Here is a 23,682-nt window from a genome sequence, read left to right on the forward strand (position 1 = left end):
GTAGGGAGAGATGGCACATGGTAACTAATTCTGACTTAGGAAGAACTGACTCATGCAGGCAACTTAAGAAAAAGTGCAATTAGTGAATATTTTATTGGAATCCAAGAAATCACACTACACTTCTGAAAATTAGACTACTGGGAAATCTATTAGGATGTGTCTTGTACCAGTCTCCAAGGTTTCTCTACCCATAATACACTTCAAGGAACTGAATACGAATATCAAAGCTTCAGGGAATCAAACTGCTTTACACCAATTCTTAGCTAATCATATCTATGCTTGCCTTTATTTGCTTGAGCCCACAAAGCACAAATGGCCATGCTTCCTTACTACAGTACGAGTCATATAAGAGCAATGAGTGTAACCATGAATATATAATCCTCCAAATCCTGTCCTATTATTCACGTGGAGGATACAGATTCTGGAAAGGCTCCCTATCCATCTGAAGCCAACTTGAGAAAACTTTTATGACAGTGATTGGTAGATTAAGCAGTTATAAAGCACAGATCTTTCTGAAGATAGCCCTGGCACACTTGCAGCCACAAATAAACATACTGTTTAAGTGGCACCTTATTTAGCATACGTCTGGCTTCCCGGAAGATATGAAGGGCTTTCAATGTCCTTCTCGGACTGGGCTGTCGAAAGAGGTGATATAGGACATAGCCCCACAGTTTATTGGAAAGTGGCTGTGGGAAGGATCAACTAACTGATGTTACTGGAGCACTGGTTGAAGGTGCCAGTGTGAAGTGATTCCGCCATAAGCATGTAATGTGGGAACCCTTGGTAAATTCCTCAGCGCAAGTACACCATTTCTGAGCGAAGCAGCAAATTCATGCCATCTTCACTTGAGAAATGTGGCTGCTGGTAAAAGTACCGGAGAGGTTAAAAGTAAGTAATGATAAAGGACAAGCATTGACAAGGTAGCAGTCCTTCCAATAGCCCCATCGCTGTGTGACCAAGGAACCCTCAACAGTGGGGCTTCAATCAATCAATCAATCAGGATTTGTAAAGCGCAACTGCTTCACCAGTGAGGTTCTTGAGGCGCTGTGGGATCATGCTGCCTGCACCTACTGGATGAACATCCAGGTCTTGAGGTCCTTACTGAACTGCTGGAGCGATGGGGAGGCTCTGAAGAGCAGGTGTAAGGTGTTCCAATTCTTGGCCCCATAGGGGAGAAGGAGCGACTTTAGGTGTTCGTTTGGTGGATGCGTTGGGTGGATGCTAGGGAGAGGGATCCAGAACAAAGCTCCCTGGTGGGTTTGGTGAAAGTTCACTCTTTTGTTAAATTATGCCGGTTCTTCGTTGTGTAGTGCTTTGTAAGTGTGGGTGAGCAGCTTGAACCGGCATCTCTTTGCAACTTGTAGCCAATGGAGTTTCCTGAGGTGAGGGTGATGTGAGTGTCTGGAGAGGTTGAGGATGAGTCTGGCACCTATGTTCTGAAGTTTCCTCATGGGTTGGCCGATGAGTCCTACCTAGAGGGAGTTGCTGTGGTCGAGTCTGCTGGTGAGGAGAGCTTGTGTGATATTTTGCCTGGTGTTGGGTGGGAGCCATTTGAAGTCTTTCCTGAGCATTCGGAAGGTGAGGAAGCAAGTGGAGGAGACGCTGCTGACCTGCTTCTTCATGGATTGCTGGCTGTCAAGGATGATGCCAAGGTTGCGGGCGCATTTAGTGGGTTTGGCGTGAGGGCCCAGCTCAGGTGGCCATCATTCGTTGTTCAATAGGGTGTCCTTGCCTTTACCGAAGAAGAGTACTTCTGTCTTGTCTGATTAGAGTTTGAGACAGTTGTTGTGCATCCAGACGGCCACGTCCTTCATGCATCTTTGGAACTTGTCATCCAGTCTCATCTTTGGAACTTGTCCTTGGTTGTATGGTTGTTAGTCAGGGAGAGGATGAGTTGGGTGTCGGCATAGGAGATGATGTGGAGTCCATGGCTCCAGACTATGTTAGCTAGTGGTGTCATGTATACGCTGAAGAGGGTTGGGCTGAGGGAAGAGCCTTGAGGTACACCGCAGGTGATGTTCTTAGGGAGCGAGGAGTATGGAGGGAGGGAGGATGATCTTCTGCGTTCTTCCTGTGAGGTAGGATGCGATAAACTGGAGGGCTGCTCCTTGGAGTCCGATCTGGTGGAGTCTATTGACCGGTGTGTGGTAGTATATGATGTCGAAGGCTGCTGAGAGGTCGAGGAGGATGAGGGCTGCTGTTTGTCCATGGTCTAGCAGCATTCTGAGGTTATTCATGACCTCTGATCTCCATCTCTCCCATGTGGCTGACCCAACCCAGAAGTGACTCATCATTCACCACAGTCAGCTCTGTGTGGTGTAAGAAGGGGGGGTCTGCCACAGACCCAATCATAGGCCAGTAGCCATCACTGCAGATCTTTTGCAGTCTACTCCTAAATCTGGATGTGGTGAGAGAGGTCCCACTGTTGTTGGGTCCACTGACACTTCAGGTCCCACTGCAGACCCCGCACATGTCATCTAGCATGCTTGATCAGCAAGATGGCATGGGTCATCACTCTCAGCAGCGTTAGAGACAAACATACTAAAATCCAGCACAGAGGCTGAAAATCATAGCCTAAAAGTTCTGGATTTTCCATTCCTAGGGAAAATCACAAAATTGAACAGTGTCCAGAATGGCTCCGATGAAGGGGAGCCGTTAAGTAGTCAGGTGTGACTTCAGCACATTCATAGTTAAACCCAAAGAGGACAGGAGGTTTGCTGAAGTCTGGAGGTGGTTGACAGCTGCCATGAGAGAGCCTGCCTTTAGCAGCCAGTCACCAAGGTGGGGGGGAAGACTGGGCCCCATGACGTGCGGAGATGTGTTGCTACCACCGCTATCATTTTTGTGAACACGTGCAGGCACTGCTGAGACCAAAGGAGTACACAGAGAATTGAAAATAAGCTCTGTACCACGACAAACCAAAGGTTGCGCTGCTGGGTCTGCAGGACCTGTATATGGAAATTTGTCCTGCAGATCCAATGCCACTATCCAGTTTCCAGGGTCGAGGGCAAACCTGACCTGAGCCAGGGAGAGCGTCTTGAATGTTACCTTCCAGAGGAAGGTGTTGAGAGGGAAAAGAGGGAGAAGACTTCAGTCTTTCTTTGACCCCAGAAAGAAGCAGGAATAAAAACCACAACCTATTTCTGGGGCAGGAACCCTCTCAATAGCCCTTTTGCCAGAATGACTTGAACTTCCAGTCATAAGACGGACAGATGGTACTCAGTAAATTGGTCTGGGATCCGCGGAAGATGCAGTGAAGTGGTTATGCAGAATAAGAGGAGTCCCTTCTGAACAATCTGCAGGACCCACCTGTCCAATGTTAAGGCCTTCCTACACTGCAAGAATTATTGGCTCCTGCCTCCAACAGGGATGCTGAGCTCCCCTAAGGGCACGCTTAAGAGGTTTGGCAGGTGGGGCTGCAGGGGTGGGGATTTAGAAGATTGACTGGCTCATTGATCCCGAGAGTGGTGTAAGTGGATGCCGCAGTCTTGGCCGAGGAACTGCTGGGCACCCTGCTGAGGCTAAAGTGGCCATCTCTGTGAGGTACCTCTCCCAAAGCTCTGAAAGGAACGGTGGGGCTGATGGGGCAGGCGAGGCAGGGCAGATCAGCCCATGGAGCGTGCTATGACCTTATTCTCTTTAACCCACTCCAGAGCAGAATCTGCCTTGTTGATAAAGAGGCGTGTCTGATCAAAGGGTATGCCACAAGGGACGACTGGACATCGCCAGAAAAAACAGTCAACCACAGCCAGGCGTGGCGATGAATGGAGACATTAGTGCCAATGGTTCTGTGATGAAACTGGTGGTATCTAAGCCACCACAGATTGTGAACTCGGCCATGCCATGACTCACCTGTATAGCTTGGGTAAGGACAGGTCAGAAGTCTCCTGGAAATACTTGAGCCATTGAATCCCAAATAATGAGTGAATAGCGGCCCAGCAGGTAACTAGCATTGACAGGTCGGAGGGAAAACTGGTGGAAGAAAATAGCCTCTTCCCAAAGGTCTCCACTCTTTTGGACTCTCTACTGCAGTTGGGAGGAGAAGGGATGATGTTGGGAGGGGGGGGATATTTGGGTTTGTCCGGCTGCTAGATGCTTGCCCGACTAAGCTCTCAGGAGAAGGGTGCAGAGACAAAAATATGGGGTCACCAAGAGCTGGTCGATGGAATCTTGCAATTTTGCAATTTACAGGGGGGCAGAGCAAGGTTTGGCCCAGGCGCCTAGGAAAGTGTCTGTGAATGCCTCGTTAAGGGGTCATAGGGGCTCCGTAGTGGTTTACCCCGGCCGGAGAACTTCAGTCAAGGCTTTATTTTTTAACCTCTGATGTGGGGAGCTGGAGGTTAAGAACTTCGGCCACCTTCCTAATTAACACTGCATATGAAGCACTCTTCAGTAGCAGGAACTGGAGGTGTGAGGGGACCAGCGTTAGGAGAGATGTCTTCCTGACAGCCTGGAAATGATCAATTCTGTTCATGGTAGAATTGGCCAATGTCATCACCTGCGACATAATTGTTGTCGGAGTCTGAGCCAAACAACCAGCGTGGATTGTGGAGCCTAAGGCAGAATCAGTAAAGGAAACGGGGGAGGCCCAGTGGAGGTTTTGAGGTCATCAAGGGCAAACCCACCAGTGATAACCCAGATCGAGGGCTCTCGGCTCCTTGGAGAATGGCTTCACGGAACTCTTAATTGTTTTTTCTTCTACTTACCCGAAGATTTGAAACGTGACGACCACCGACCTCGGGAACAACTCTTGCAAGTTCTGGAACAGGACCGAGACCGACCTTTGGTATTGGACCACTCTCAGCAGAGTCTTCGCGAGCTTGGTAATATAAAGGTTCACCTTGCGGTCCAGTATGGCCTTTGAGTTGATCGATGTGCAGTTGCTGCATGCCTAGAGTGGTGACTCGTCCCCAGGCAACACAGGCAAACCTGCTAAAGATCTATTATAGAAATTTGTTTGCACCGGTCCTTGCAAGGTTTAAGTTCTATTGTCTTGGGAGGTGACATTTTTCTTACATGTTGTAAATTTGTGTGATAAAGAGGTCTCAAAGCGACTAGAGATAGATCCGGTTCAGTGTCTGGTGGCGTGGAAAGAAAGTAACTGATTTCAGCGTGTGGGAGTGGCACCTGCATAGATTTTGCACATTATTTCTGGAATGGCATCAGTGAGGATCCGCCCTAAACCACCTACCAGCGCCCAGAGGTACTGCAGATAAAGTTTCCCAAACCAGTCTGATGCCTGGGAAATATTCAAAAGGTGAGGAATCTGTGGTTAGAAGACCATCAGAAACCTGCTTTCACTACAATCCAAGTTATTTGTGCTGCCTTCATTACAATCAGAACGCATATTCGAACAGAGACTTACATGCTTGGAAAGAAAAAAGAGAATTGGTGCCAAGCGCAGTTCCCTGACAATCCAAGGCAGTTCCTACTCAAATCAGTTTTTTGCTTATCTAAGACCACCACTGTTTCAGACATACCCATTAAATGAAGCCAGAATCTCTCACACAGATATTAAATTAATCTCCCAGCAACTGTAGCAGGCAGAGAGAAAAACACAAAGGGTTATTGAATGAAACACATGGAAGAACAAAACAACCTCAGGCAGGAAGGCAGCCTGGGTCCTCAATGGCAATTTGTCAGGAAAGATGATGGGGTACAGGGAAGCTGCAATGAGAGCACCTGTAGTTCACAGACACTGTATGCAGAACTGACTGTGATAAGAAATAAAGCGCTGCAGGTAACAACAACGAATAGGCTCCAACGGTGTAAGCAAAAGAGACCGGCGGGCCAGTTCCACTGGGCCATGATGAAAAGCTTTGGAGCAGTGATTCTCAAAGTACTGCCCAATGTGTGCATGCAGCTCTCCTGACATTTACATGCGCCCCCCAGTCTCAGTAGCACTGGGCTCCTGTTTTCTCAGCTCAGCACCAACATTGAGAAGATGTTAAATAAACAGGCAAGCCTTTATTTAAAGGTTATTTGAAGTTAAAGAAAGGAAGTAACTTGGTTATCCTGAAACGCTTAACTTTTTTAAAAACTGCTTTAACATCTTGCAGCACAAGTGTAAAAATATGAAAAGGTCTCTTAAAAATTCACAAAGTGTATTTCATTAACATGCAAAACAGTTTCACCTTAAAAAATCACATTACACCAATGCATTGAGAAGCATTTGTTTTTTTTAAGCAATAGTTTTCAAACATGAATTAACAAATATTCATTTCTCTCCCCCCCCCCCCTCACCCACACTGCCAACAATGAGAATAGTGAACTAAGATGCAATTCTATGTCAGGACCGGAGGCGATGATTATGCACATATTTCTTCACTTTATTTTTTCAGCAGCCATTTTCAAAACCATATAACAAACTTAATTTCTGATGAAACCTTGGGAAAAAGTCACACTGTCCACTCAATAGCCAGGGACCTATTTATATTCCATTTTCCGTTTTATGCATCCTCTTTCTTCGCTGCTCCACCAGCCAAGATAAGTTCCTCTGGTCCCTGGGCCAATGTTATAGCGCGTTTTGTTGCACATTATCACATTATCAAGATTTTGCCTTAATGTATGTTCTATTTGTGCTAACAGCATGCTTTTGTTCAGCGGTGGCACTGGAACGCTTGTCGCTCCTGTGCGGCCGCTTCTTGCTTTTATATGGTGCTGCGGGCGAGGACACGTGCAATGTGGTCCTCCGACAACAAGGGGGCGCCGCGCTCTCTGAAGGCTTCTCCTGACTGATGCGCTCAAGATTCCATTACGTAGATGAGGGAGAGCGCAGCCGGTCGGGAGGCTGCTTGACACAACGCTCCCGGGAGCTCTGTATTTGCATACTGCGGTATTCAGCGTGATCGCGCTACGGTAAAATAATGCCAAGCACCACAAATAGGTCCTTGCATTCCTGTATTGCTGGTGGAAATGGAGGGACAGCATGAGTAACTTTAGGAACTGGACCATAATACATCTGTCATTAACCCCTTCGCTGCGGCGGAAATTCCGCCGCAGCGCAGGGGGGGGGTTTGGGGGCAGCGCGGTGGCGCTGTGCTCATGACGGAGCCACTCCGTCATGAGCCACGGTTGGGCTGTGCTCATGACGGAGTGGTTCCGTCATGACTCCGCCCACGGCGCTAATCGCCCGCACAGGCGGGGAATTAGCGCCGCGTGGGCGGCGCGGCCGCCAACGGCCGCAGCATGACGGAACCACTCCGTCATGAGCACACGGCAACCGTGGCTCATGACGGCGTGGTTCCGTCATGAGCACGGAACGAGTTAAATCCTTCTACCGTCAAGTGTGCCTTCGCTCCAAAGAATCTATACCCATCAAAGGGCATTCCTCTCAGGGATGCCGGGACATTCTCTGAAAAACCAGCCGCCCTCATCCATACATGATGTCTAAGCACTACCCATTGTATGGTCAACACTATCTGTAGAACATGTTATGTTAAAAATAGTTCTTCAGCGCACGTACACCATACAGTTTCATGGCGAGGGAGTCCAAGGGACACTTCTGCTAGTATATGTTTCCTATATATCAATTCACAAATATTTGCTTTAAAACCCTGATATAGGAAACAAAATTAGGGGTACCCTTGTTATATTGCAGTATGTTTCTCCATGGCCGGTCCATGTGGGGTAGCTTTTCGGTTAGTGTGTATATATGTGTACATATAGATGTATGTTAGATTACCATCTCCAATACACTTAGGAGTTACAAATCCATTGTGTAACTGTCGGTTGATATTTATTTTTTAGAGTCATACATCTGTTCCCCATCTGAACAGTTACCAGTATTTGTTTCCTTTCCTTATCTACATCACGTCTTAGTACAATATGGACAAACTTCAAACATTTGGGTTTACGGATGAAGATCTTGCTTCACTATTGGGTGATTTTCCTTTAGGTGGCCAAGCGGCCCATACAACCAGTATTGTAGGCAATGAAGAACTCAATAAATTAACATCTCTAAAGAAAAAAGCTAAACGGATCGAAATGCATGAACATTTCATGTTGGAGTATTTAAAAGCAGGAATTATTCCACAAGGACTGAGAGTCAGGAACATTCCAGGTCTTTTTGTTAAAATTCAAAAATTCCTTGAACGCTGGTCGCATATAGCCAACAGATGCTCCCGGGATCTAATGATCCTAATTGTAGAGACATCGAAAGTGATGGTTCAAGCATTAATGGAGGAAATCCAAGAACTGGAAAATAAAATTAAAAGCAATCAGGCGATCGAAGAAGCTAAAAAGAAACTAGAAGAGGTAGAAACTGAAATGTCATCTTACCATGACTACCTAATGAAACGAAAAACAGAAAAACTTAAAAAAGAGGTAAGGTATACAAGCCAGGAGAAAATGTATCCATACCTGGCGGACAATTTCTATCAACAACAACCGATAGAGGAAGATCAATTTCAACCTACAACTGATAGATTCGCCAAAAAAGTAGTTACGTTTTCAGACACGTCGGACTCGGAAGGTGAAAGCTATAATCAATATCAAGCTAATACTCCAGGGCGTCAAACCCCAGGTAATAGTAGAGGTGAACGCTCGGGTTGTTTAGCCAGGCGAGGGACGCAGAGAACCAGATGGCGCCCCAGATACCCACGACGTCAACGGGGCAGTTACCAACAAACATACAATTACCCGCAGGGACAGAATTTCTATCAAGACGACCCTCAGGTCTTAGTAACGAGGCATGCCCAATACTGGCGCGAGTAAACCAAATATCTATCTTTAATCTCAGTACCCATGAAATAGATTGTCAGACAGAGTCCTTGTTAACTAAAGGTCTAACTTTTATTCCCCATACGAAAGCTAATAGGTTTGAGCTTTTTCAGGATTTAATTTCCTTTTTTCGAAAGATCAGATTACGTGCCTTTTTTGAAGGACGAATCGATCAAGAACCACCCACGCTGAATAAATCAGGTCTGGCACCTCCATCCACTTTTGTTCCAACGCTTGAACAGGTGGGACCGGAAATTGCTATTTTTGAACACGTTGTGTTCAATAAAATCACTGCTGCCACTAAATTTATTCCGGCGCCCAAATACAATCTCTCCCGGGAAGAACATCAAGCCCTATCTATCCTTAAGAATAACAAAGACATCACTATTAAGGGTTGCGACAAGGGCGGGGGCATAGTGTTGATAGAAACAGATCAATATGTGATGAATATGAACACTATGCTTTCCAATAAAGACCATTATACCCCTGTACGTATCGATCCCACCAAAAGGGTATCTAAAAAGATAAGGGACCTGACTAACAATTCTTTGGAGGATGGAATCATATGTGAAAAAGAGTGGAATTACTTGAATGTAGTTAGGCCCAGGATGGCCTCCATATATGGGATTCCTAAAATTCACAAAAGTACCACCAACCCACCATACAGGCCCATTGTAACCACTGTTGACGCCATGTTACGTCCGCATGTCCCTAAAATAAGATCCTATATAAGGGACACAACAGACATCATCAACAAAGTTGAACAGATAATCTTAAATCAGGCCACTCAACTCTTGGTCACTATGGATATAGAGGCCTTGTACAGTAATATCCCTCAGACAGCTGCTTTAGAAGCCGTGAGATGGTTCATTGAAGCCTATGACATAGACTGCCCGGCCCAATACATCTTGGAATGCCTGTGCATCATACTCCAAGAAAACACCTTTGAATTCAATGGGTCATTATACCAACAGACCCAGGGAGTAAGTATGGGGGCTTCATGTGCCCCAACGGTGGCGAATATCTTCATGGCACACTATGAGCATAGATATATTTATAACGATGTGCCCCATTTAGTGAATCTATTACCAGTTGGTCTAGATTTATAGACGATGTTTTTTATATCTGGAATGGGACCGAGGAAGATCTTGCGGAATTTGTTTCATGGCTCAACCTCTGTGATACCAATATCCGCTTTGTAGCAATGAGTGACAAATACAATGTCGAATTTCTCGATGTTGTTATTAAAGCTAATGAACAGCAGCTTTCAGTGGACTTATTTACGAAACCCACTGCACGTAACACGTTGTTACATTTCTCCAGCTATCATCCAGAAGCTCAAAAAACTACCATCCCATTTGGACAGTTCCTCCGTCTTCGGAGGAACTGCACAAATTTAATGGACTATGACAGGCAGTCCGAGGTCATGAAAGCCAAATTTATAGCTAGAGGCTACCCCAGAAGATTAGTCCGTGACTCTTATAAAAGAGCACGGTACTATGATCGCCAATGTTTACTTGGCAAAAAGACATTAAAACAACAAGATCGCCTCGTGCTCGTCACGCGACATTCAACAATGAATGATACTATACGCCAGATCGTTAACTCGAATTGGCACATTTTGAATGCCACAAGAGACGATTCTAACTACCTAGCAAAACCTATGTTTGCATACCGGAAGAACAAAAATGTAAAAGATTTAATAACAAGGTCCCGGATGCGAAAGGTTATATCCACCTCGATACAGACTACTATTGGAGGACTACCTGTCATAAAAGGGAATTTTAAATGCATGTCTTGTATTGCATGTAATTTTGCACTGGAAGTGAAACAATACTCCATTAATGGAGTCAAAATAGATCTACAAAGTTTGACCAACTGCAAAACAACAAACATAATCTACGCAGTCTTGTGTCCCTGCAATAAACCTATGTAGGTGAGACATCTAGATCAATGGCAACACGCCTAACAGAACACAGGTCAGCGATCAGGACGAAGAAATCACAAGCGCCACTGGTACAACACTTCATTGATTTCAACCACACCACAGAAGACATTTGATGGTTGATTCTAGAGAAAATTAATACCAATGGACCTCAAGGGACTGAAATCCGCAAAAGGAGAGAGGTGTATTGGATATTTTCTCTGGACACATATAAAAGAGGGTTGAATAATGAGATCCCGTAGAGTCAAGCCATCCGCTATAATAGCTAACGGGCTTTTTCCACAATAAATTTGTAGGTCCTCAATCTGGGATGTCTTTCAGAGGCGCTGCCATATAGAACCTTTGGTGAAGTATATGGGAAGGGAACTCCTCTAGCCGTATTATCCCTATACCCATGAATATACCAGTGGGTACTTCGTTATGTTTATTTCGATATTATACTTTGATAAAAAGGATCATAGTGTAAGATATCGCTGGTGTATATATCCCTTTGAGGCAGCAAATGGCATTTATCATTTGATGCATGCCATTGGATGCTTCAAAATGACGCTGATAGAAATTGGCCAATCACCAAAGAGTTCAGGGATTATATAGAACTCCTCAGGGCTTAGTCCCGTTTCTACCTCGACAGTTCACTTCGAATCAGTTGCATCCAGTTTGATGGAAGATGAATGTGACCGGGTAAGTGTAGTGGGACCACTTTTTTAGATAGCCCGTAAATACTAAACGAACCGTAAGATAGGTATTTTCTCGGTACTACATCGTTTAAGAGCAGCATTAATTGTATGCGCTTTCCCTTAGACGGCGTGGTTATATCCTTAAAAAGCAAGTGGATCACTAAACGCTTTGAACTCTGTGGGAGCGGTTAGACGACGGACATTTGGACTATACCAGCGTCCATTAGTAAGTGTAGAAATACTGCTTTTGTTTAGGTCATTCCAATGGGTCCCACCTCAATGAAGGGTTCACTTATTCTTTCTTTTCTTTTGCTTGTCTCTGTCGTTTTAGATATATCTGGGTCACCAGCACTGTATTTACCCAATAGTCTCGTTTGAATCCACGCAATCATAGATGTATCGACCCAAAAGACGGAGTAACAGGACATCCTTAAGAATTAGGGAGAACATTGTATTCATTTCAACTGAAACCTGGAACGTCATAAATCAGAGGTAACAATTGTGAGAAGTTGGCCTGATATGTAGTGCTCACTATTCTAGTGATCACTGTGTATCATTCCAAACAACCCTTATTGACGATTGGTTGTAAGTCAACCTTATAGACCAGCTATCCTAGTAGCGTGGACAAGAGCAGTCTTCAGGCTAAACTCTAGAGGGCGTGTTAAGCCAGCTGTTTACCATCACATATACCCCTTGAACGCCAAGTGAAAGGACACCACACAAGTTGTTATGAAAATAAAGGATATTTATTTATAACCAGACTACCCTGGCTCTTTATGAGTCAGGGAGCTAAGCACAATACAAAACTCTTAGGAAAATACTTCTGGTTGCACAATTTACACAAATGCCCGAAGGGCACGAAACCATTTACACTGCAAGTTGAATGGGAGAGGTTAGAAAGTTTAAAGTTACTGATTCCGGAGGAATCCGATCAGTGGGACTAAACGAAAAAGGAACTGGACACTTGTAGAGTGAACCTACGATGGAGCACCGAGATGCTCGAGTTACCTAGCCCAGAGGCTGCGGCTGCGTGGGGTTCAGCAAGATGTCGGGAGTCCTCGTTGTAGTCTCAGGAGCCTGAAAGAAGAAGTTGATGGCAGGCGACCAGTGTCGATGTTCAGCGAGATCCAAGCCTGGATCGGTGATGAAGGAAACCTGAAAGCAGAGGGGACTCAGTTCTCAACCGCTAGCCAGCGATCGTGTGGGTACCAGGAAGGTACCGGATGAAGTCACCTCGACCAGGTGAGTGGATGACGTCGGACTCGGCTGTTCCTCGGACCAGGAGGCGCGGCGACCAGGATGGAGGGCGAGCTGTCCCACGAAGGTGTCTGCTGTCGATGATGCTGGGCCCAGGAGTGGGGCAGCAGGTCTTGGCAGTGGCAAACCCACGCGGTGGAGTCAAGATGGCGTCTGGAGTGGACCAGGAGGGTCCGAGGTACTCCTCTGTTGAAGGGGAGCAAGAGCCAGTCTGGAGCAACCAGACCAGTGATGAAAGACTGTCGTGGTGCGTCGTGAAGAGGGCCACAAGCCGGTCGGCGAGGGGTCGGACAACGCGGTGAGCAGCAAGGAGCAGAAGGGCCCCCACGCAGATCTCGTGGATGCTGGGGAGGCAGACTTCGGTGCTGGAGCCGCTCAGGGTTAGGGCTTCTCAAACCCTAGGTGCACTCACTCGAGGGTCCCTCGGTGGGCGTGCTAGATAAGCGTCGTGCAGGTTCTGAAGATGGCCGGTCCCGCAGGTCTCGTCACACCTACGAATCTCAGCTGGGCTGACTATGTAGGTAGAGGTCAGAGATGGCGGGGAACCCGGGTCTCGTCGAGCTGGGCAGTCTTGATCCGTGGGAGAGACGTACAGCAAACCGCAAGCGCTTAGGTGGTGCCTGCTGGTGCAGGGTGGCTACTCCTTAGCCACAAGGGAGAGTCTTCAGAAATAGTCAAGAGTTCCTTTCGTGGAAAGTAGTTCAAGATTCAGAATTATCCAATTTGGGAAGGGGACTCGCTCCTACCTTTATTCTAGGAAAAGGGGCTGGCCCGTGACTAGGTCCTACCTATGGGTGGGGCCAGGAGGGGGGTGGTTACACCCCTATCCTTTGTCCGGCTTCGCCCCAGCTCAGGGGCAGGGTTGCCCCTGAAACTGGTTTGAGCCGGGCTATGCACAGTGAGCACCGGGGTGCCACTTGCAATCACCTTCCTTTCAGCCCTGCCTACCTGGGATACACAAACCCTGTCTGGGATGGTGCTAACACCGCCCTCGACAGGAAACCCTTTGTCCAAGCTCCCCTCGCTGGAAGGTCTCCCAGCAGCAGGAGGTCAGACTTGTGTCTGGTGGCAGCATCCATTTTGTGATGCTGAGGCTTGAGTCAACTTTAACCGGGGTTCAAGGTTACTTCCAGGTCGTGCCCCTCTAAAAGGGGGGAATGCTAACCCCGTCACCAGAATTGGCGAGGGGTTCGTATTCCAATTCGTATGACACCTTACTCGACATGTGTGGGTGATGCGATGCCAGAGTTAGCAAATAACCGCGAGGATTATAATGCATTTTAAGGTAGTTGGCCCGCGTCACCATGGAACGGCTATTAGGATTTGGTTCCGCAAGCCGTCGACGGGCTCAGCTCGCGCCAGAGCCCCATCCCACATGATTCACCGCACTCTGCCTTCAGGATTGATAAGGCCTGCCATAGGAGTGACTGATAGGAATCCATGTGTCCATTCTAGGGTTAGGTATAGGAATACTACACCTACAGCAACGGGTGATTACACCACCTTGCCCCAGCTGTCGTGCAGCCAGTTGTGTCAGATTTGGGCGGCCATCCAGGGGTGGCATAATACATGCTGCAGCCCCTGGTAGGCCCTGGGTACACCGATGCCCTGGATACCTGTGGTATGCTGATACAGGGACTGATAAGGCGGCCCAGTTCCAATTAGTGGATGCACCTAATGTACATGTGTGTTAATTTCGAGAGAGAACAGCTAGGCTGTGGGTCTGATTGGCAGGCCTACAGCCAGGGAAAGTCGTAAACCAATGAAGCAAAAAGCAAAAAATCTGGGTGATCATAGGATTGCAGACCCTACTCTCATACATGACCCCCCCCCCAAACTTTGGGACAATAAGCTAACCTCGACCAGGTGAGTCTTCTTGCTCTAAGTGGAAATACCTGGAGAGCCCATCTGCATTGCCATGATCAGTGCCAGGTTTATGCTCCACTGTGAAGTCCATCCCCTGTAGGGAAATGGACCACCTAAGTAGTTTGGGGTTTTCACCCTTCATTTGATTTAGCCACAAGAGGGGCTTATGGTCGGTCTGAATCTTGAAGTGAGTGCCAAACAAGTATGGCCTCAACTTCTTCAGGGCCCAAACCACAGCAAAGGCCTCCCTCTCAATAGCTGACCAATTCTTCTCTCTGGGGGTCAGCCTCCTGCTAATAAAACCTATGGGCTGGTCATGACCATCAAAATTCAGCTGAGATAGAACAGCTCCCACACCCAACTCCGAAGCGTCTGTTTGGACAATGAATGTTTTGGAGTAGTCTGGACTCTTTAGGATAGGCGCTGTGCACATGGCCTGCTTTAGGTCATCGAATGCCTTTTGACAGCTTGCTGTCCACTGAACTTTTTTTGGCATCTTTTTACTTGTCAGATCGTTTAGCGGGGTCACAATGGATCCATCATTTCTGACAAATTTCCGGTAATAACCAGTCAGGCCCAAGAAAGCTCGAACCTGAGTCTGGGTGGTTGGAGGAGCCCAGTCCTGGATGGCCTGTATTTTGCTCTCCAATGGCTGAACCTGGCCTCCACCTACAAGGTGGCCCAGGTATACAACCTGTGTCTGCCCTATCTGGCACTTAGTGGCCTTGATAGTGAGGCCTGCCTTTTGCAGGGCCTCTAACACTTTCCTCAGGTGGACCAGGTGATCCTCCCAGGTGGAGCTAAAGACAGCGATATCGTCCAGATACGCCGCACAGAAGTCGTCCAACCCAGTGAGAACTCGATTCACCAGCCTTTGGAAGGTGGCAGGTGCATTTTTCAAACCAAAGGGCATTACCACGAACTGATAATGCCCACCCGGGGTAGAAAATGCTGTTTTGGGCTTGGCCTCCTCAGCTAACCTGATTTGCCAATACCCAGCTGTCAGGTCAAATGTACTGAAGTAGTTGGCCGAAGCCAACCGGTCTATAAGTTCATCTGCTCTTGGTATCGGGTGGGCGTCAGTCTTAGTGACTGCATTGAGGCCTCTGTAGTCCACGCAAAAGCTCATCTCTTTCTTACCGCCCTGGGTGTGAGGTTTTGGCACGAGAACTACTGGACTAGCCCAGGGGCTGTCCGAGGGCTCAATGACTCCCAGCTCCAACATTTTCTGCACCTCTGTCTTGATGCAGTCTCTGACATGATCAGGCTGTCGATAGATTTTACTCTTTACGGGCAGACTGTCCCCAGTGTCGACCTCATGGGTACACCAATTGGTCTGACTGGGTGTCAGAGAGAACATATGTCGGAAGGATTGAAGAACCTGTTTACAATCCTGTTGTTGATGTCCAGAGAGGCTGCCACAAAAGACAACACCATCTACTGACCCATCGTCAGGGTTCTGAGAGAGCAGGTCCAGGAGAGGGTCACTCTCCTCCTCCTGTCCCTCATCTGTGGCCATGAGCAAGCCCATGCCCTCCCTGTCGACATATGCCTTGAGCCTGTTTACATGGAGCACCCGGTGGGGGCTCCGGGGAGTTCCCAGGTCTACCAAGTAGGTGACCTCTCCCTTTTGCTCAATGATCGTGTGGGGCCCAGACCATTTGTCTTTGAGTGCTGCTGGGGCCACTGGCTCCAGCACCCACACCTTCTGTCCAGGCTGATACACAGTCAGGACAGCCTTTTGGTCGTGCCAAGCTTTTTGTAATTCTTGGCTCGCCTCAAGGTTTTTAGATGCCTTTTCCATGTACTCAGCCATCCGCGAGCGGAGACCGAGCACATAGTCCACAATGTTTGATGCCGGCTTTTTGAGAGGTCTCTCCCATCCTTCCTTTACCAAACAAAGGGGTCCCCTTACAGGATGTCCGAACAGAAGTTCAAAAGGGCTGTAGCCAACCCCGTTCTGCGGGACCTCTCTGTAGGCGAACAAGAGGCAGGGTATCAGGACATCCCATCTCCGCCGAAGCTTTTCAGGTAGTCCATGAATCATCCCTTTTAGGGTCCTGTTGAATCTCTCAACAAGCCCATTGCATTGTGGGTGATAGGGTGTGGTGAATTTGTAGTTGACACCACACTCCTTCCACATAGCAGTCAGATATCCCGACATGAAGTTTGCACCTCTGTCAGAGACAACCTCCTTAGGGAAGCCCACTCTGGAGAACACTCCAACTAGGGCTCGTGCCACAACAGGTGCTGTAGTGGTCCTAAGGGGAATAGCTTCAGGATACCTGGTGGCGTGGTCCACCACCACCAGTATAAACTTGTGCCCTGATGCTGTCTGGGGTTCCATTGGTCCGACAATGTCGATCCCCACCCGTTCAAAGGGTACCCCCACCACCGGCAGCGGTATGAGGGGGGCCTTGGTCGTGCCACCTGACTTACCACTGGCTTGGCAAGGGACACAGGAGCGACAAAACTCCTTCGTATCTTCGGACATGTGGGGCCAGTGAAAGTGTGGAACAATTCTGTCCCAAGTCTTATTCTGGCCTAAGTGACCTGCAAGGGGAATCGTGTGGGCCAAGGTAAGAAGGAAACCTCTCAGAGACAAGGGGACGACTAGCCTCCTGGTCGCGCCAGGCTTGGGGTCTCTTGCCTCGGAGTACAGGAGTCCATCGTCCCAGTACACTTTGTGGGTACCTGTGGCGTTCCCTGCAGCCTCAGCAGCAGCCTGCTGTCTGAGGGGTTCAAGTGAGGGGCAGTCTAACTGTGCCTTTCCCAGGTCTTCCCTAGAGGGTCCCCCTGAGCCCAGAAACTCAACCTGACCAGGTTCAAGCTCTTTTGGCTCAGTTTCCCTTAGTTCTTTAAGGTCAGCCTCCTCAGAGACTTGATCCACGACCTGGGGCAAGGGGGAAGGCGAGGCCTTACCCTTACTGCTCCTTTTCTTGGATGGTGTCTGGTCCGTTCTTCCAGGATCCAGCACCTGTTCAGTGGGGCATCTTTTGGCCTGTGACCTGGTCACAGCAAGGACATGTGCTGGCAAGCCCAACATTTCCATGTGAGTCCTCTGCTCCACTTCTGACCATTGTGACGTTTCCAAATCAATGCCCAACAGACATTCTACGGGGAGGTCTGAACTAACCACAACTTTCTTCGGGCCACTTACCCCTCCCCAGGAGAAATCAACAACTGCCATACTGTGATTGGTAGTGACATTGCTGGCATTGGTCACTAGGTAATCGGTACCTAGCATGATCTGTCCAGGGTCCACAAAGTTAGGCGTCACCATGGTGACACTGGCACAAGTGTCCCTGTAGGCCTGAGCCACTTTTCCATTGATAAAAGGCGTCTGCCTGTATTTGCCCAAAGTATTGGGACTGGCATCAGGGGACATATCCATATCCCCTGTACAGACAAGGACGGCCTGAGTGAGCGTGCCAACTACGTCGTCACTCCCCTCAGTTCCCAAGGTTAACCCAACTAATGCCTTGGGAGGCGCACTACCACTGCTGACTGTACTAGGGGGTGCAGGTGCCTTAGGGGCTGCAGCGGCAGGAGTTTGCCCTCCTTTCTTGGTGCACTCACTAAACCAGTGAGTCTTACTTTTACAGTATTGGCACCACCTTTTTGACTGGCCTTCTGGAGTCTTCTTTTTCTGCTGTGAAGCCTGACCCCCACCCTCTTTGGTTTGTTGGGGGCCTGTCGAAGACTTCTGGTCATTTTGTTCGTTCTTGTTACTACCCTTTTGGTCTGCTTTCTTCTGACCACCCTGGTTCTGAGTCTGGTTCTGCTTGACCCTTGTTCTGACCCATCTGTCTGCCTTCTTTCCCAATTCTTGGGGAGAGGTCAGCTCCGAGTCGACAAGGTGCTGATGCAACAATTGGTTCTGACAGTTGTTTAAAATCTGTTCTCTCATGATAAGATTGTACAATCCTGTGTAATCAGTAACCTTGCTACCCAGCAACCAACCTTCTAAAGCCTTAGTGGCACAATCGACAAAGTCATTCCAATCCTGAGACTGAATTTTCTGGGTGTCCCTGAACAGCACCCAGTACTGCTCGGTGGTTAAGCCGAACCCATCAATCAGTGTATTCTTCAGGACTTGGTAGTTGTTAGCATCCTCAGCTCTCGTAGTGAGGAGCTTGTCTCGTCCTTTACCTTCAAAGGAGAGCCACAGTATAGCTGCCCACTGACTTGGGGGGGACGCACTGGACAGTGCAGGCCCTCTCCAAAGCAGTTATCCACTTGTGGATGTCGTCCCCTTGTTTAAAGGGGGGCACTATTTTACTCAGGTGTCTAGTATCTATACCCCTGTCTTTCTCTCTAATGAGAATGCTGCCACCAGTTGGATCTAACCCACTCAATTTCTGCTCTCGGGCCAAGGCAAGTCTTTCTTTAGCGAGGGCAAGTTCTTCCCGCTCGATCCTCAGATTGACTTCCCTCATCTTCGCTTCGTGCGCCCTTCTCTGAGGGGTCGTCATTCCTCTCTGAGAAGATGCCTGAGAAACATGTGTTCGAACAGATCTGTTAGAGCCTCTCGAGAGAGACCTAGCTCGTCCGTTCCCAAGGTTAAGCCTGCTTGAGCGTGGGCCCGGGGCTCCCCCAGTTCCATTCTCATGCCTCCTTAAGTTGGTCCTTGTGAGCCTACTGGCCACTACGGGACCTCCGTCTGCCTCGTCTCCTGCTAACTCTTCTTCCTCTTCCTCCTCACCATGGAGGTCAAGGTCAGGGTCACCAAGGGTTCCCTCTAAGGGAGGCATGTTCCCATCAGCATTAGGGGGGCCTGTGTTAGAGGACCTCCTAGCATCGTAAGTCTCTAAGAGACCTATCAGAAATGTGATGGTAGGGTTAGAACCCTGGTTTAGCTTCCTGGAGGCACACAGCTGTCTCATCTCCGTGAAGCTAAGAGCTGCATATCGTGACATGACCTGTGGAGGGTCAATGACCACTAAGGGAGTCTCTGCAGACTCTCCGTGGACCGACATGCTTTCTAGTGAGGTGTAAGTGATGCACCTACCTACACTATGTGTTTACCTACTGATCCCTTGCTAAGAGTTGTAGTCAGGGTGTGCTAAGCCCTGTTACACTACAACAGCTGGTTCAGTAGAACTCAGAGTATTCTAAGTTAAGTTATATGTACCTGGGTACTTATGTGATCTTTCAACTTGATGTTCTTAGGATACGTGTGTGGTAAAACAACAGCAAGCTCAAATCCCAACCGCTGCTCACCAATGTGAGAAGTTGGCCTGATATGTAGTGCTCACTATTCTAGTGATCACTGTGTATCATTCCAAACGACCCTTATTGATGATTGGTTGTAAGTCAACCTTATAGACCAGCTATCCTAGTAGCGTGGACAAGAGCAGTCTTCAGGCTAAACTCTAGAGGGCGTGTTAAGCCAGCTGTTTACCATCACATATACCCCTTGAACGCCAAGTGAAAGGACACCACACAAGTTGTTATGAAAATAAAGGATATTTATTTATAACCAGACTACCCTGGCTCTTTATGAGTCAGGGAGCTAAGCACAATACAAAACTCTTAGGAAAATACTTCTGGTTGCACAATTTACACAAATGCCCGAAGGGCACGAAACCATTTACACTGCAAGTGGCATGGGAGAGGTTAGAAAGTTTAAAGTTACTGATTCCGGAGGAATCCGATCAGTGGGACTAAACGAAAAAGGAACTGGACACTTGTAGAGTGAACCTACGATGGAGCACCGAGATGCTCGAGTTACCTAGCCCAGAGGCTGCGGCTGCGTGGGGTTCAGCAAGATGTCGGGAGTCCTCGTTGTAGTCTCAGGAGCCTGAAAGAAGAAGTTGCTGGCAGGCGACCAGTGTCGATGTTCAGCGAGATCCAAGCCTGGATCGGTGATGAAGGAAACCTGAAAGCAGAGGGGACTCAGTTCTCAACCGCTAGCCAGCGATCGTGTGGGTACCAGGAAGGTACCGGATGAAGTCACCTCGACCAGGTGAGTGGATGACGTCGGACTCGGCTGTTCCTCGGACCAGGAGGCGCGGCGGCGACCAGGATGGAGGGCGAGCTGTCCCACGAAGGTGTCTGCTGTCGATGATGCTGGGCCCAGGAGTGGGGCAGCAGGTCTTGGCAGTGGCAAACCCACGCGGTGGAGTCAAGATGGCGTCTGGAGTGGACCAGGAGGGTCCGAGGTACTCCTCTGTTGAAGGGGAGCAAGAGCCAGTCTGGAGCAACCAGACCAGTGATGAAAGACTGTCGTGGTGCGTCGTGAAGAGGGCCACAAGCCGGTCGGCGAGGGGTCGGACAACGCGGTGAGCAGCAAGGAGCAGAAGGGCCCCCACGCAGATCTCGTGGATGCTGGGGAGGCAGACTTCGGTGCTGGAGCCGCTCAGGGTTAGGGCTTCTCAAACCCTAGGTGCACTCACTCGAGGGTCCCTCGGTGGGCGTGCTAGATAAGCGTCGTGCAGGTTCTGAAGATGGCCGGTCCCGCAGGTCTCGTCACACCTACGAATCTCAGCTGGGCTGACGATGTAGGTAGAGGTCAGAGATGGCGGGGAACCCGGGTCTCGTCTAGCTGGGCAGTCTTGATCCGTGGGAGAGACGTACAGCAAACCGCAAGCGCTTAGGTGGTGCCTGCTGGTGCAGGGTGGCTACTCCTTAGCCACAAGGGAGAGTCTTCAGAAATAGTCAAGAGTTCCTTTCGTGGAAAGTAGTTCAAGATTCAGAATTATCCAATTTGGGAAGGGGACTCGCTCCTACCTTTATTCTAGGAAAAGGGGCTGGCCCGTGACTAGGTCCTACCTATGGGTGGGGCCAGGAGGGGGGTGGTTACACCCCTATCCTTTGTCCGGCTTCGCCCCAGCTCAGGGGCAGGGTTGCCCCCGAAACTGGTTTGAGCCGGGCTATGCACAGTGAGCACCGGGGTGCCACTTGCAATCACCTTCCTTTCAGCCCTGCCTACCTGGGATACACAAACCCTGTCTGGGATGGTGCTAACACCGCCCTCGACAGGAAACCCTTTGTCCAAGCTCCCCTCGCTGGAAGGTCTCCCAGCAGCAGGAGGTCAGACTTGTGTCTGGTGGCAGCATCCATTTTGTGATGCTGAGGCTTGAGTCAACTTTAACCGGGGTTCAAGGTTACTTCCATGTCGTGCCCCTCTAAAAGGGGGGAATGCTAACCCCGTCGCCAGAATTGGCGAGGGGTTCGTATTCCAATTCGTATGACACCTTACTCGACATGTGTGGGTGATGCGATGCCAGAGTTAGCAAATAACCGCGAGGATTATAATGCATTTTAAGGTAGTTGGCCCGCGTCACCATGGAACGGCTATTAGGATTTGGTTCCGCAAGCCGTCGACGGGCTCAGCTCGCGCCAGAGCCCCATCCCACATGATTCACCGCACTCTGCCTTCAGGATTGATAAGGCCTGCCATAGGAGTGACTGATAGGAATCCATGTGTCCATTCTAGGGTTAGGTATAGGAATACTACACCTACAGCAACGGGTGATTACACCACCTTGCCCCAGCTGTCGTGCAGCCAGTTGTGTCAGATTTGGGCGGCCATCCAGGGGTGGCATAATACATGCTGCAGCCCCTGGTAGGCCCTGGGTACACCGATGCCCTGGATACCTGTGGTATGCTGATACAGGGACTGATAAGGCGGCCCAGTTCCAATTAGTGGATGCACCTAATGTACATGTGTGTTAATTTTGAGAGAGAACAGCTAGGCTGTGGGTCTGATTGGCAGGCCCACAGCCAGGGAAAGTCGTAAACCAATGAAGCAAAAAGCAAAAAATCTGGGTGATCATAGGATTGCAGACCTTACTCTCCTACAACAATAGTAACACGCTAATGCAGTTACAAATGTAGTAAGGGGATATAAACTAATTTCAGCCCGATTGTTGATGGAGCTACTATGTTTAAAGAGGGTCAGGAGTACTCAGTATGGTTGGTTAGTTTTTCTGTTCATAGATACGTTGGGAAGTATTGTGGCTAACTTACGATAGAGAAAGGATCACGTTGTACACCCCGAGCTCAACCATACAAACCTGAATCGTGAACACAAGATCGACATAAATAAGGTAGGCAGTTTTTGTGTCTACCCCTGCTACATGTGGCAATTCTGGTTATAACTAATGTCACGGTTCATTAGGTTACCTTTGCCGTAGATTTGGCATTCGACTGATCATATAAATATGTATTTTGGATGCTGTAGTTGCATCTATGAAGTTTATGATTATTCTATAGACAAATCCGGGAATTTTGGTAAAGGGGACAAATTCAGTAGACCAATAGGTGGCCATGGAGGTATTCATCGTAGGTCATATATTATGACCGACAAAACATTTTGGATTTGATAACATAATTGGAGATGGATTGTTGTTTTTATGTGTAAATAATATGTATATAAATGTATATATGAATAGGATCTGTGTAGTTCTTTTTGATAAAATGTGCACTTGAGTGATTTGGTATATACAAACAATTATAGTTTGTTTCTTTTCTTATTATGTTATAGGAGTTAAGAAATTATGGCTACCTGAGGAAGGCTGAACGCCGAAACGCGCGTAGATTGAATAGAGCCATGTTCAATAATAACCCTTTTGTTTGATGTGAATTATAATGTAATTATTTGACCAAATAGGCAATGACGCAGTGTTTATAAGAGCAAATGTTTGTAAAAAAAGACTCTGAGAAAACATGCAATGAAACAGTATATATAAAAGTGAATGTTTGAAAACAAAGATACTGAGAAAAATGAATTGACTTTTTGTTGCAAAAGTATAAAATAATAAGAAATAAAGAAATAAATAGAAATTATTCTTTCTGTAGTCATACTTGGTCAATGGGACTATAACGTTTTTTCTGCTGATTTTTGTTTGTATATTACCTCACCTTTTTAGTATACGTTTCCTATATATCAATTCACAAATATTTGCTTTAAAACCCTGATATAGGAAACTAAATTAGGGGTACCCTTGTTATATTGCAGTATATAAATAATGGTAGAAAAGCCAGGTTTTTAGGAGTTTCCTGAATTGAGAGTAAGATGTCCATGATCTGATGTCCTGAGGGAGAGAGTTCCAAAACTGAGGGGCCAAGACTGCGAAAATCTTGGCCCCCCCTAGTTTCTTGCGTTTAAAAGATGGAATAGCCAGAAGGTTAAGATGGGAAGACCTGAGATCCAGAGAAGGGAGGTATCGCTGAATCCAAGAAGATACAAACAATGGGCCTTTGCAATGA

General features: G+C 47.9%; 1 protein-coding gene and 1 long non-coding RNA gene across 2 annotated transcripts in view; one reads left to right on the forward strand and one right to left on the reverse strand.

Moving 5' to 3' along the window:
• The window catches only part of LOC146816465 (uncharacterized), a 348,783-nt gene that overhangs the window by 135,990 nt on the left and 189,111 nt on the right, over positions 1–23,682 (reverse strand). The gene's annotated exons all lie outside the window — the stretch shown is intronic.
• Positions 11,467–23,093, forward strand: LOC146816466 (uncharacterized). Its single transcript, XR_014962907.1, has 4 exons — positions 11,467–11,569; positions 11,675–11,835; positions 22,411–22,520; positions 22,958–23,093. It is a non-coding gene; the product is annotated as an uncharacterized LOC146816466 (long non-coding RNA).

The sequence above is a fragment of the Triturus cristatus genome, chromosome 6 (genome assembly GCF_964204655.1).
Source record: "Triturus cristatus chromosome 6, aTriCri1.1, whole genome shotgun sequence".
Classification (NCBI taxonomy): Eukaryota; Metazoa; Chordata; class Amphibia; order Caudata; family Salamandridae; genus Triturus; species Triturus cristatus.